Source organism: Aquila chrysaetos, chromosome 12 (assembly GCF_900496995.4).
Source record: "Aquila chrysaetos chrysaetos chromosome 12, bAquChr1.4, whole genome shotgun sequence".
Classification (NCBI taxonomy): domain Eukaryota; kingdom Metazoa; phylum Chordata; class Aves; order Accipitriformes; family Accipitridae; genus Aquila; species Aquila chrysaetos.
The window spans coordinates 22,097,529-22,110,630 of record NC_044015.1 but is presented as its reverse complement, the minus strand read 5'-3'; the positions used below and the strand labels follow the sequence as shown (position 1 = coordinate 22,110,630).

At 41.6% G+C, this 13,102-nt stretch overlaps 1 long non-coding RNA gene across 1 annotated transcript; it reads right to left on the bottom strand.

The window, feature by feature from the left end:
• Positions 1-7,193: 7,193 nt before the first annotated feature.
• On the bottom strand, positions 7,194-11,925 carry LOC115349478. Its single transcript, XR_003926110.1, has 4 exons — positions 11,845-11,925; positions 10,085-10,585; positions 8,054-8,136; positions 7,194-7,291 (listed from the first exon to the last, which is right to left on the bottom strand). It is a non-coding gene; the product is annotated as an uncharacterized LOC115349478 (long non-coding RNA).
• Positions 11,926-13,102: the final 1,177 nt, after the last annotated feature.

Below are 13,102 nucleotides of genomic sequence, written 5' to 3'. Positions count from 1 at the left end.
CGGACCTGCCAGAGAGCAGGTCTGCGGGTGGAAGACTATGCAGGCATCTCTGAAGAACGGCTCAACCCTTCATCCTGCTCCCTGCCCTCCATACATGGCCTCATACAGAGCCTGACAGGCACAGCCTCCTAACTCAGACCACTGTTGCCATCTAGATATGATGCAGATAATTAGTAGAAGTGGAAAAGAAGACCCTATTATGGTCACATATCCTGGCAAGGTACTATCCTGCTGTCCCTCATTTCTTTGCATTTCTCATACTTAATTTTTTATTTGATTGGGTTTTTTTAATATTTATTACTCATGGCTGAATGTTGGGTTATAGTGTGTCAAACTTGACAAAACTTCAAGCAGAGGGAATGATAAAAAGTATCTTGAAAATCATATTTGCCCCTTAATAATTTAATTCTGTAGAAAGGGAAATCAAAGCATCACAAATTGATTGCTGTGAAACAAATTACAATTATTTCCACACATCCAAATAAATCTACTAATTTTAGGCATCTGACTTCAGGCATTAGATGGAATATGCAAATGCACACGTTGAAATGATGGCCGCGTCTCTAGAGCTGCTCACTTATTTCTCTGTTCTTACTAGATGCTCAATAGTTTCAGACTGCTATTGAGACATGCAGTAAATTAGCTGCTCTTAAGCATTGCCTGTTCAAAATATTAAAAAGCATGGCTGTAAAGTACAGCTGACAGTTTTAGGCATCTGACGCTGACTTATCCTTTCTGGAAATGCAGATTCTAATGCCCACTGTCGCGCTCCCCAAACCTGCTTCCAATTAGGTCATTCTGTTCTAGCAACCATTAACTGAAGCCCTCTGCCCTGCTCTACCTTTCAGAAAGAGAGCGGCATGCAATGAAATGTCCCTGTTGAACACAAGTTTTCCACATGCATTTTTCGAAGTGTACTTGTTCAGCTGTCACACTGCTTCACATAAGAGAAGTCATCTGATATTGTTGCTGACATACTAGTCTAGTGTGGCATTTAATATTAGGCTCTATATAACTCACAGGGATGGCAGAGCAATCTCAGGTAATCAAAATAAATGAAGACAGCCTGAATAATGCATTTGTTAAATCTAAATAACACACAGTGGACACCTTTAAAGTGTTTTCCAGGAAAATGTGACTCAGGTGCAATATTGATTGAGAAGATAAAGACAAGTGGTTTTGATTCCTATATTATGGAAGCAGAGAGGACTTTGATAATGTAACAATCATCTTTCGTTATTTTGCTGCAGTCCAATACAGCTAGAATCAATTTTTCATTGTACTCATTTACTGGAAAAGGGGATAATAGCAAGGACAACACAGCTTTAATAGAAAGAATAAGTCATGATTTAATTCAGATGTTGTACTACAGCTACAAGTTGGAAGATATACTTATATATACAGAAACAGTACAAAGGAGCCTGCATGCTTTCGAATAGAAGGCATGGCTCTGCATTTCTCTTTAGTGGTAGTTAGGCAGAATGATGCAGCATTATCCTGACAGCAATAAGAAGCAAGAACCTTTTAAAGTGGAAAAAGGTAGCTGTAGGATTATGAGCAATCTTTATAGAAAACTAAAATAAAGGGCAATAGTAAAAGGGCACGTTTAGGTCTTCATTAATACTTGTATTTAAGTAAAAATGACAAGCAGAAAAATCCAAAGAAAGGCTAAGTTCACGATCAATGTAATGCTTTTCTGCACAATTGAAATCCTTCTCAAAGATCTCAGGCATTTTTGATAAGTTTTGTTCTCATGGAAAGTACTCAGGATGATGATAAATTAATGATTTTTTTTTTTTTTTTTCCTCCTGGCAAAACAGATTGCTTCATGACTTCTTGAATGAAACACAGATCTAAGAGTGATAGTGTTTGGGGCTGGATTAGTCTCCTGGGATTGCATACAGTGTATGAAATTTCATAGCTTTCCCAAGGAGTTCAATAGTGCTCTTCTCTGTGGCAAGACACTGCTGAATGACCCCTAAAAAAACACTCTGCAGACCACTTCTCAAAACATTACCACCAAAAGCTGCCAGGAGCTAATTTAGCCCAGGTATAGCCCAGAAATATTCTGCATGGCATATTTCTGAGCAGCAGTTGTTAGGCCAGCCTAAATCTGAATTTCAGCCCAGACTTCAGAGGAAATCAGGATCTAAAGTCAAGCTTTAGAGCTGGTTTCCACCTCTGTAATAGACATGCAGCCGAAACTCAGCTTCTCCTTCTAATGAGCATCTTCTACAGAAAAGCAGACAAAACAGGTAAAATCCTTCCCAGGAATTTCAGGCTTTTCTTTAAAAAGAGTCTGGTCTAGTCCTAGCCCTTATAAGCTGAGCCCACATTCCTCTCTGAGGAGCAAATAGAAAGTGAAGCATAAAACAAGAAAAATAAATTAACCCCTTCCTCAGCAGCAGCAACTTCTCACCAGCATTTCCCAGTCTCTTTTTAAGCTAATGAAAGGAATCTGTCTCAGGCGCATCTCAGCTGGAGCAGCTTAGGGAGGCATTTCCAGCCTCCAGAGCACACCTGGGATTTACACCAGTGACCCTGAACCACGTCTGTACAGCTCCTGAGATGCTGGGAAGCCTTGGGTGAGTCCCTTTGCCGCCTGCCAAAGGAGTCACCTGCTGGGTTATTAGTGGGCAAGGTGCAAGGAGCTGCAGGGCTCGGGTCACTGGAAGACCAGGGCATTTCTCTAGGACCCAGCAAATTGAAATGCTCCATAACGTGCAGAAGGTGCAATGTGAGGACAGCTTGGGAGAGTCACTGATGTCCCGCCAGGCAGAAGCAGAGCCATCCCAGTTTGGTATGGCTTGCTGCTCAGGGCTGACGGGCACTGTACTGCAAACACCTAGGATCCCAAACACAACGAGGCCAGCCTTAGACCATAATGAGTTTGCCCCAAAACTGCTAAGGTTTATAAGCAATCTTAAAGAAAACATGTTTTTCATTTTCTTTACACTGCTGTTTCTCAGCCACTAGGCTGAGACTTCATACTTTTCTCCCCAAGACACAGGGCAGGTGCTCTGTGAAATCCTGACCTCTGGGACTCACTTGCACACCCAGCTAGTCCAACCGTGCCAGAAAACTCCCAGAATGGCAAGATACTCAAGGAGGCCATGAAAGCTTTGAGCCGAGCACCGGTGACTGCAGATCTGCTGGCTCTAGGAGGAGGTTAGGAAAACGGTATGACGATAGCTGCTGTGTCTGCCATGTCTTCATAGCCTTTGAGCACGCTGTGGGAAGAGAAGCTATGTCATTAGGTTTCCCCTGGGCTGAAAAGAGACCAGTATGTCAGCAGTCCTGTACAAGAGGGCAAAAATGCAGTCTCATTGCCTACCCCTGAACCCAGCAAGGCCTTCATCACTGATCCTATAGCGATCCATGTTGCAAGACAATGAAGAATGGTGACACATCTACTGCCTTTTCCTTACCATCACAGTCCGTGGCTGGCTGTCTCCTTACCACACAACTGCAGGGACAGACAGCTATAGCCCCTCTTCGCATGCCCTTTTCAAGGTCCTGAGGCATTTGGAGGAGTGAACTCTTGCTCACTGTCTATCCAGCAGCTACAGTATCACCTGACAATAGTGAATGACCTTTTATATATGCACAATATATTCCTTTTAACAGGGAAAGGGGAAACTTGCTCTTCATCAGAAGGGAAATTCCAGTGTTCTCCACTTCCCCAACCTTGTAGACAGAGGTGCCTTTATGGGTAAGCTTCATCTCCTCTTCACTCCCTTTTCCTTTTCCTCCCCTTTATTTTTCAATTCTGTCTCCAGTGTTTTTCACCTGGTTAAAGGTTTCTTGATACAGATGCCTACTCTTTACTCTAGAATTACATGGTTCAGGTAGGAATTCCCTGCAAAACCAGATGTTCCTTCCTGGGGAGGAGGGGGCATTCAGGTTAGTAGTGGTCAAATCACATGAACTTACAAGTTCGGATTTTTCTCTTTGTCCTGTCTTAGTTTAGAGGAACTACCTAACTAGCTCCAATCTAGCAATAACATGAGTGTAGTGAAAACCATGCCCTTCCAAACACTGCTCTGAGCTTCCCAAAGACTCTTCATGCCCTATATAACTAAGCAGAGGTAATTTTAAGACAAAACTTAACACTGCAATAGGAAGATGGGTTAAAATCATTAGCAAACTTTTCATACGTTGGTTCTGTGCCACTGTGAATGCGCTCTGTGATCTGAAACATGTTAGCAGGCACACTTCTGGGCTAGAAAGAATCAGAGATTGACTTCCTTACATATATAGGTGTTTCAATTTCCTGGCAAGAAAATAAAACTGATACAAAGCACACAAAGGACCCCAATATCAGCCAGAATGTCACTAGTAGTGCAATGCATTAAAGAAGATCATTGCAACAAATCAAGTTCCTAAGCGTGACTTTCCCTTTCATGCAGAGAATGGACTGATTCGTTCCCCAAACAATGGAAAATTTCGCAGAGGCTCTGGAACAGATTGCTCGGTTTGCTCCATTACTCACAGATCAGCTTGCCACATTCAGCAACAAAGGCAAGGGCTAAAGTCATCTTATTTGTTGTCCGCAATTTATGAAAAAATAATCTAGCTCATAGGAAATGAGGTGCTTCAAGAACTTGCTGAAGTGAAAGCATTTCTCTGTCAGCATGGATTCAGCTTCAATATGACTCATATGATCTGTGCACTACTATTTTATGCTATGTTGATCCATCGAGGAATAATTGTGAAGACTTTACTGGATTTCTTTTACTGCTAAAAAAAATGGACTTAAGCTGTGCTGTCTGACTGTACCTTGACTTGAGTTACTAATCTCAGCAGGAGGTCGCCATTGCATTTTGGGGCATGGGCAGGCCTGTTGTATGACATATATCAGTAGTTCAGTGACACAGTTCTGGGTCCCAAGAGGAAAGTAACATTTCTGCATGCATAGCATTTCCTTGCGTCCCTGTCATACCCATTTTTGATAAATTTCTTTGGCTGCCACCACTTGGTGCTAGTGGACCATCATCTAAACATGTAAAAGCAAATGAAATGTATTGTATGTAACCCATTCAATACTATCAGTATCTAACACCAATGCTTTCTGACTCACAGCTTTAGGAAACCTTCAAAGGGTCATCAAATGGCTTGGAGCTGTCTGAAACTGCAAGGGAAATATGTCCAAAGCCTAGCGTACACAGATCCCCCACAGGGCTCCATGTTCGACTCCTTCCCACCATGGAACCTACCAGCCATTTAGCATGAACATGGCAGCTACTGCTTTGCAAGGAGAGCCCACATCAGCTACTCCATGGGGATACTCCTACACCAAAGGGATTTCTTTTCACAATACCATTCACAGGGGGAGATTTCAGGCTCCCAAAGACCAACTCCCTCTGCATCTTGTTTCAAAAGCACTGGAGAGACTACAGGAAGATCAGACATAAGACATTGCCAACTGCCCTTGCCCCAAATTATTTTAGTGAAATTCTTTGCCTAGGAAAAACTGTACATATAAGGAGATCATTCTTCAAAGTGCTTAGGAAATGGCATGGAAAAATGGAATGTTCACTTTGATCAGAAGAATAAGTCTTTCAGTGACAAGTTCTGAGGCTCTTAATCATATTGAATATAGTATAATCCTAGGAAAAATCCCATGGTAGTCCATATTTTTATTAAGATCATCATTTTCATTGTTAATACATTAGATTTTGCTTTTATCTGACTTATGCTCAGTGATTATAACATAGACAAAGTGTTTGCATATGAGTAAGAAAGGAGTGAGTGTTATAGTCCACAGAAGAAGGATTGAGGAGGGATAGATGGATGTTCACATTGGTAAATAGTATTAGAACTAATTGTTTTTAAAAGCATTCAGGTGCATCTCATTTTGCTTCCATATAACTAAAAAGGAAGCAACTGATTTGCAACCTGGGATTTGAAATAGCTGATAAAAAGCCAGAAAATCATTTTTGATAGAGTACTTGTTCAACAGCTGCAGCATCACACAGTACCCGTTGGGCAAGTGCCAAGCTACCTGCTTAATGTCTGGAGATTGATAACTGTTAGGAATTTGATGAATTAGAGGTTGAGAAGGTACACACAGTGCCTGGACTACAGACAGGCCTAGGGATGATATCCTTAAAAAAACCCAGTGCAATCTTTAAGTTAATTTAAGACTGCGATCAACAGTCTGCTGTGTTACTCATTTGCTATTTTGGGGGTTCTCTGCAAAGAAAAGGTCCTGAAGGTTTTTCTTTGTCTTTGATGAATTCTGGACAAAGTCCTTCCTGAGATATCCAGAGAAACCCAAAGCATCCAAATCTGACAATAATCCCATATATCCCAGGCATCCTCTGCTTTCTCCTGTGCATCCTAGTCATAATTCCCTGTTCAGAGAGACACAGAACATTTGTGTTCTGCACAAGGACTGGAGAGGAAAAATACCCAACACACACACAAACAAAACACTCCCCCCACTCCCTTCTTCACTTACTCCACTCTGTGTGCAGGGTCCAGAAGCCATTCTGCTCAACAGTGTTTTTCTTTGAGCCCCACAGGCTCCCATGGAGCCAGCCCAGGCTGCTGCTCTCCCTCCCCGACACTTTGGACGGACAGACCTGTTCTCCACATCCCCCTCCTGGGCAATAACACAGCTATGCTTCTTGCAGAGGACACTGGTGACATTAAAAACCAATAGTGCTTATTGCTCTGTGGATAGGATGAAGCAGATATGCACAGTGCTGTCAGTGTCAATGTAAGTGCCATTTTCAGGAGACTTGGTCTTCCTAGCACATACTGAGCAGAGTGAGAAGGCTCCTTCCGTAGGTACCTGCTCTAAATTGTCTTGCAGAAGAGCTTGCATCCCTCAACTGACTCTACAGGGAGTCCAAGGAGACTAAACTCCTATTTTAAGCTTGAGTGCAGTCCTTGCATGGATGAGTTTGCAGATTTCCCACTCAGTAGGGCTACCTAGCAAAACGAAAGTATGACTGTGCATGGGTAGGCAAGCCCATGTCTACAGTAGTTGGGCTATCTCAGAGCATAGCACAAAGGTGTCACTGTCATCAGCAAGGACCAGCCAAAGCACCTACCCGAGGCCCGTACAATGTGCAGCACTACTGTCTGTGCTACCCAGCTGCTCATTGCTCAGCTGCAGGGGTGCTTACAGGGGTGAGGATAACCCAGGTGCTGTTGCACTTTCAATTTATTGTACAGACACAAACCTGATGTTATTTCATGGGAATCCTGTGTCTTCCCTGAAGAAAAATGCAAGTGGGAGACTTCAAGCATTTTGCATCTGGAGTTTCACCTCGGTGTAACTCTGAAAATACAAAAAAAAACCCGATCCCAATGAAATAAAAGATGGCTTTAAAATATGTACATGTTTATGTATGCATAGGTGTATACACACAGAGAGAGCAGCTTGGGTGAAAATTTGAATCCAAAGGACTAAAGTCTCAGCACCTCTGGATTTTTCTTCTGGAGAGCACCAGCACTATTTCATCAGAACAAGCAGCCCAGGGAAAGCTGCTTCACTTTGCTGGTATTAACTCATGCTTTGCTTCCCTAATCTTTTTGTTTTCAGTATTGTCAAATAACAGAGATGCAGAGAGAGATGGAGAATTCTAGCCTAAAAGCCAGTTTCCTCTGTTACAGCAAGTGTTATCCCTGAGGTCAAGGATTGTCTGAATCAATAACACACCAATCTCAGCAGCCCCATTTAAATGGTGAGTCAGTTCACATAATCCAGCCACATGTCAGATGAAAAAGAATGGTTTAGCAAACACTTTGCAGTCATCTATTTCTTAGAACTTAGTAGTAGTAAATTATTGGATATCAGTCTATTGTTGCAACTATATATCTTTACACAATAGCAATTTTTCTTACAGTTTTCTCCTGCTCAGCTGCTTATTGAGTATTTTTATACACCCCATATTTATTTTTAAATATTCACTAGAGTTTTTCCGTCTACAGAAGTTAAGGGACTAAGTCCAGCCAGAGTTCACAAGAGCATTTCTCAGGCAAGGAAAGCTGATACAAAGAATTTGGCTGCCCCACTAATTCAAAGCACAAAATGACTTACCTCCAGTCCAGTCCTAATTTAGGAGTGGCCTTTGCCTCCTGAGCCAACTGCATTCAACTGGGCTGTCCCAGCCATGCACGCTTCTGTTGGGAGTTTTAATACATACATTGGTTAAATGAAACAAAATTCATATCTTAACTTCACTATTATCTATCAGAGTAAAAAAAATAACCTCACTGCATACTTATACATCCTCATCACCAAGAGCAGCTGAATCCCACTGGCTGTTGGGGCACAAGGAGGGGTGGGAGCCCCAGCAGCACCCCCTGGCAAGACCTGGGGGCAGTCAGGAGGGTAACTTGCACTGGAGAGCCTCCCCCAAACACATCCTGCCCCCTAACAGTGGGAAGGGGCGAAGCCCACCCAGACACCCCCCCATCAGGCACAAACTTGCATGGCCACAGCTTCCCCATCCTTACAGGGGCTCTGGGACATGGCCATACTTTGCCCCACAGCACAGACGTCACCTGAGGAAGTTTTAATGCCACTTAAGTGAGGAGCATGTTAAAATCAGTAGCAGGCGGGGAAGGAAACCCTAACTGAGAGATTTGGCAGGTAAACCTTTTTTCTACAGAAAAGGCCAAACTCGACCTAGTGGGCTAGAAGTCTTCTACCCCCGAAAAAGGTACCAAAAACATCTAAAGCAGTACAAAAAAAAAGCGCCTCTGGTATCATGAAAAAGAAATCATGTAAAGCTACTTTAACTTCCTCTTTCAGGTTTTCTTTGGGATTGCACAAAGAAGATATTGCTAATACTTCATTTATATATTTGCTGATCACACAAAGGCAGAAAAGCAGTCAGCGACCAGAACGACAATAACAAGCCTTTTTCTAGTACATTGTAATTATGTGTGGTATGTGTTTAAGGATTTGCTCTAGGATCACTCTGAAAAACACATGTGAATTTGAATAACATTACTGATGCTCTAGCACAGAAAATCCCACACTTGTGCCGGAGCAACTCTGAATCAATAGTCTTTACAAACACAAACATGTTTAAGATTTGGCCTTCAGCAGCCAGTGTGCTGCACCTGCATCGCTGACAAACAACAGGCAGTAAAAGAAGCTTGGGCGAGAGAGCAGCTCCGTACACCCCTGTGTTCTGGGCTGGGAGCATTTGCCACTTCCGAGGAGCAAAAGGCTGAACAGGAGGTGAACTCTTGTACGGCACATTTCTTGTGACAGCAGGCCTTCAAAAGGTACCATGTACATGACAGCACACTTTCTACTTTGTGTGGTATAGGAAAACCAGAACCCTTCTTAGAATTGAAGAATTTTGACCAGCCACCACAGAGGGGCTTTAAACAAAGGAAAAAACCTAAATCAGTACTGGCTGTGAAAATATTGTCAGAGAAAAAAAGCAGCATTGTAATGCATGTCATACAGCACTGGACGTCAGAAGAAGTGCTGTTTTTTTACTGGGATTGTCTAAGCAGTTTCATGTGAAAAGGCAAGTTAAACTAACAGTGCATTTTTTTTTTTTTTTAAATGGCTGATTTTACAGGAACATGAAACCTCATGGGAAACAGCCCATACATAAAGTTACTGTTTCCCTGTCGAAACTCGCCACCAATGGAATATATTGTGACACCCAGTCTCAAGCAGACAGATACCAAAACTGACATTAAATACAATGCACGGTCTGACTAATAGTAGGTGAAGCCTGACACAAACATCAAACCACAAGGATTTTCAAAGTTGTGCAGGCAAAGCAAAATTTGCTAAGAACGTTGTGTTTTTAGCGTGGATATCTGCGAGCATGTGTTGCACTTGCACTGCAGTCAGGTCACCGCAGCTCTGATTTCCTGCTCATTTCCAGCACCTGTAAATCCTAGAGATCAGGAGCTGCTTGGTAAAGCTATGCTCTTACCTCTCAATTGGCTGCTGTGGAAACAGCAATTACAAGTTAAATTTCACCATGCTTAAAAATAACCCTCTTTTTCACTCTGGTCTAAGGTAACCAGTCTTAAAAGAAGGCAGCAGACAATTAGAAATGAAGGAATGCAAAGCCCCAGGCTGGGATGTACGTACAGCCTCCACTCCTCCTGCCCAGGCACTGGCCTTCGGCTCCACTGGCATCAATAGCAGCTTTTCTGGTGGCAGTGGTGGAGTCACAGCTGAACCTTAAAAGTTTTCCATCACTCCCGTAGCAGCTCCATAGCTCCATGATGGCCAGAAATTCTCAACATTGCAGTGAATTTCTGGAAAAATGAATGTCTCGGTCATGTTCTTGCCACAGCAGCCAGAAAAGCAGAGTCACTCTTGAAGAAGCATGTGCAGCTTGCCCCAGGGACCAAAGAGCTGATGTGCTCCAAACAAAAACAGACCTCAAACATCATGCTGAAGTATTTTCTGTTGCATCATCCTTGGTTTTCAAATGTATCTAATTAAAAAGAAAAAGTTCTCTCCCTTCCCCCAGTTACAGGCATCAAAACTGAAGGGTACAAATGAGGACACTGTTTTGGCCTCTGGTGTTAGTAGACTGAAGAGGATCTTGCAATTCTATTCTGCTCTTCCAGAGGCTCTTCTTTCCTAAAAGACAAAACTAAACTTGTAAATGTATTCAAAGAACAAAACCATTTCATATTGTAATTTATACTTGCATTTGGGTGAGCGTACGTATATTTATCCCTTTGTTAGTACTATTTTATCTTGCTATCGCTTAAAGATTTTGAAAATGAAATAGTAATTGTTTTTTTTCCCACAAATATTTCCGTATGGAGCAGTCTGGTGAGATGTAGGACTTCAAGCAGCCAAAGAATATTCTGCATTGATCACTGAATGGGCACGCAAAGGAATTCGAAAACAGGAAGAGTTTCATATATTTGGAATTGAATCATTGAAGGTGATTCCTGTTAGGAGCTTTTAGATTAAACTGCCCCACTGCTGCTTTATGTTTTCTGTCTGCTTCTTTAAATGAACACTTTTAGAAAGAAACGTGCATTACAGTTATACCTTACTAATTTTTGAGGAACAGAACACAGGCACTCTTCAAGCTGTTCTCAAAGAACAAAAAAATATTTTTTAAGAGCAAAAAATGACTTAAGGAGAAAATCATTCCAGCTCTTGAGAAGTATGAGTGGTGGTAAGATTGCTATCTTATATGTAAAACAATAAATTACAAATCCTGATCTTCCTTAACACCCTGGTAGCTGAACTAAGGACTAACATGATCAGAAGGAATCCAAGCAGAAAGATTAAGTGCCTAGTCCAAGGTAACAAAAGCAGAGTGAGGAATGCAGCCTCATGACTTTAGATTGTATGCTAGATTGCAAGCCAGCTATTTAGAGTGGTATTTTCTTCTTCCCTCTCAGCTAAAAACATCTATGTACAATGTAGAGTTATAGCATCCTTAATGGCTGGGCCACTTCTCTGACTTTCAAGGCATGAGAAACTTTTTGCTTCCTTTTTCTTTTTCCTAAGGCATGTTGAAACATTACAGACTCACAATTAAACTTTAAAACAAAAATATGAAGTTGTCTCTTTCTTTACAAACAACTTCACTTTTTTACTAGATTGTCATCTACAAATTTGCCCTGCAAAGAAAGGAAATGGCATTAAAAGTCATGACCACCTCTTCTGACCACCACATGGTATAGATTATTTAACAAAGTCTTGCTGCTTTATCAATAATAAGAACTATTCTGGAGAACAGTACGGGGAGAGCATAAAATTCTCTGGCTTTACAGACTGTGTGGTACCATGTTGTCCAATTGCTTCTCAGAAGCTACCGACATCACTTCATCTCCACATCACTCAGAAAAAGACAACATAATCTGATGTTTGCTTACTTGTGCATCTTGGGTTGTTGATTCTTCTCCAGCTAGACAAAACCAAGGATGAGCACATTTCAGATGTGAGCTTCATGGTCTGCAAGGAATGAAAGGTCAAAGGGTAGCAGGCAAAAGCTATTTGCCATTCAGTTCTAATTTCCCTCATAAATTATTAAACAATCCCTTATGCATTTCCATCTTTGATAGTCTTGTGGTATGAAGTGTAAGTCAATGGATAAGCTAATTGCAATAAGCAGAAGTGGTATTTAATGCACTGGACACTTTCAATAGCAAAGTAGTTCTAATTAGTGTTTCTAACTGATGTGACAGCAGTTTACAGAGCGCCAAAATAGTTCCTCATTTGTCAAGTGGGTCTGAAGCTTATGGCAGCTTTCTGATCATCTCCCTTGCCGCAGGACCTGAAAGCACCTTCAAAAAGCTTTCTCTCATTGATCTTTAGTCAGATGCTGACTGAAAGGCACACAGCTTTGCCAGAAAGAAGATAGATAGGTGCTGCACCAGCATGAAAATGTCACTTGCTTAATGAAAAAGGGTATCTGTTCATAACCCCTCTGCATGCGTGTATATGCACACACATGCACAAGCACAAGCCCAAAGCCGGTGAGACAGTGAATAGAAGCATTTTTGTTAAGCATTTGAATGTGTGTGCAAAGTACTGTCTGCATAAACTTATCACATCAGATCATATGACATATCCTTATATATACACAAATATGATATCACACAATCTATGACTGAAATGCAGAGATTTTGAAAGGTGCATTAAGCACTTCCCTCTAGACTTTTCATTATTAGGCACGCACTGCATCAGATGAACTACACCATTAGTTTCAAATTGTCAGAACTTACTTTCCTTGTCTATGATTTTTCTTCTAATATATCGATAGTTCAGCTATCCTGCTGTTTTGAGGGCTGAGGGAGTAAACGATGGCATGTCAGATAAAGAGCAAGTATTTGCCAAATACAGTGTCAAGAAAGTTCAGAACAGTTTTTGCTTTGTTACACTTGTTTTATAGCCATCATTAAATAATTACATATTGTGGTTAGTTACGGGATAAACTACGACATTTTCCTATGTAGCTCAGACAACATTGGAAAGGGTCCTAAAAGCATTTAGGAGAGGGAAGGAAGGAGGATTTCTGTTTGTAAATTCACTGCCAAGTGGGTCTGTCAAAAGCCACTCTTTACCAAAATACATGCACTAGATACCTGGACCTGTGTTGATGCGGTACGGCCAGAATTTTTTCTTTTAATG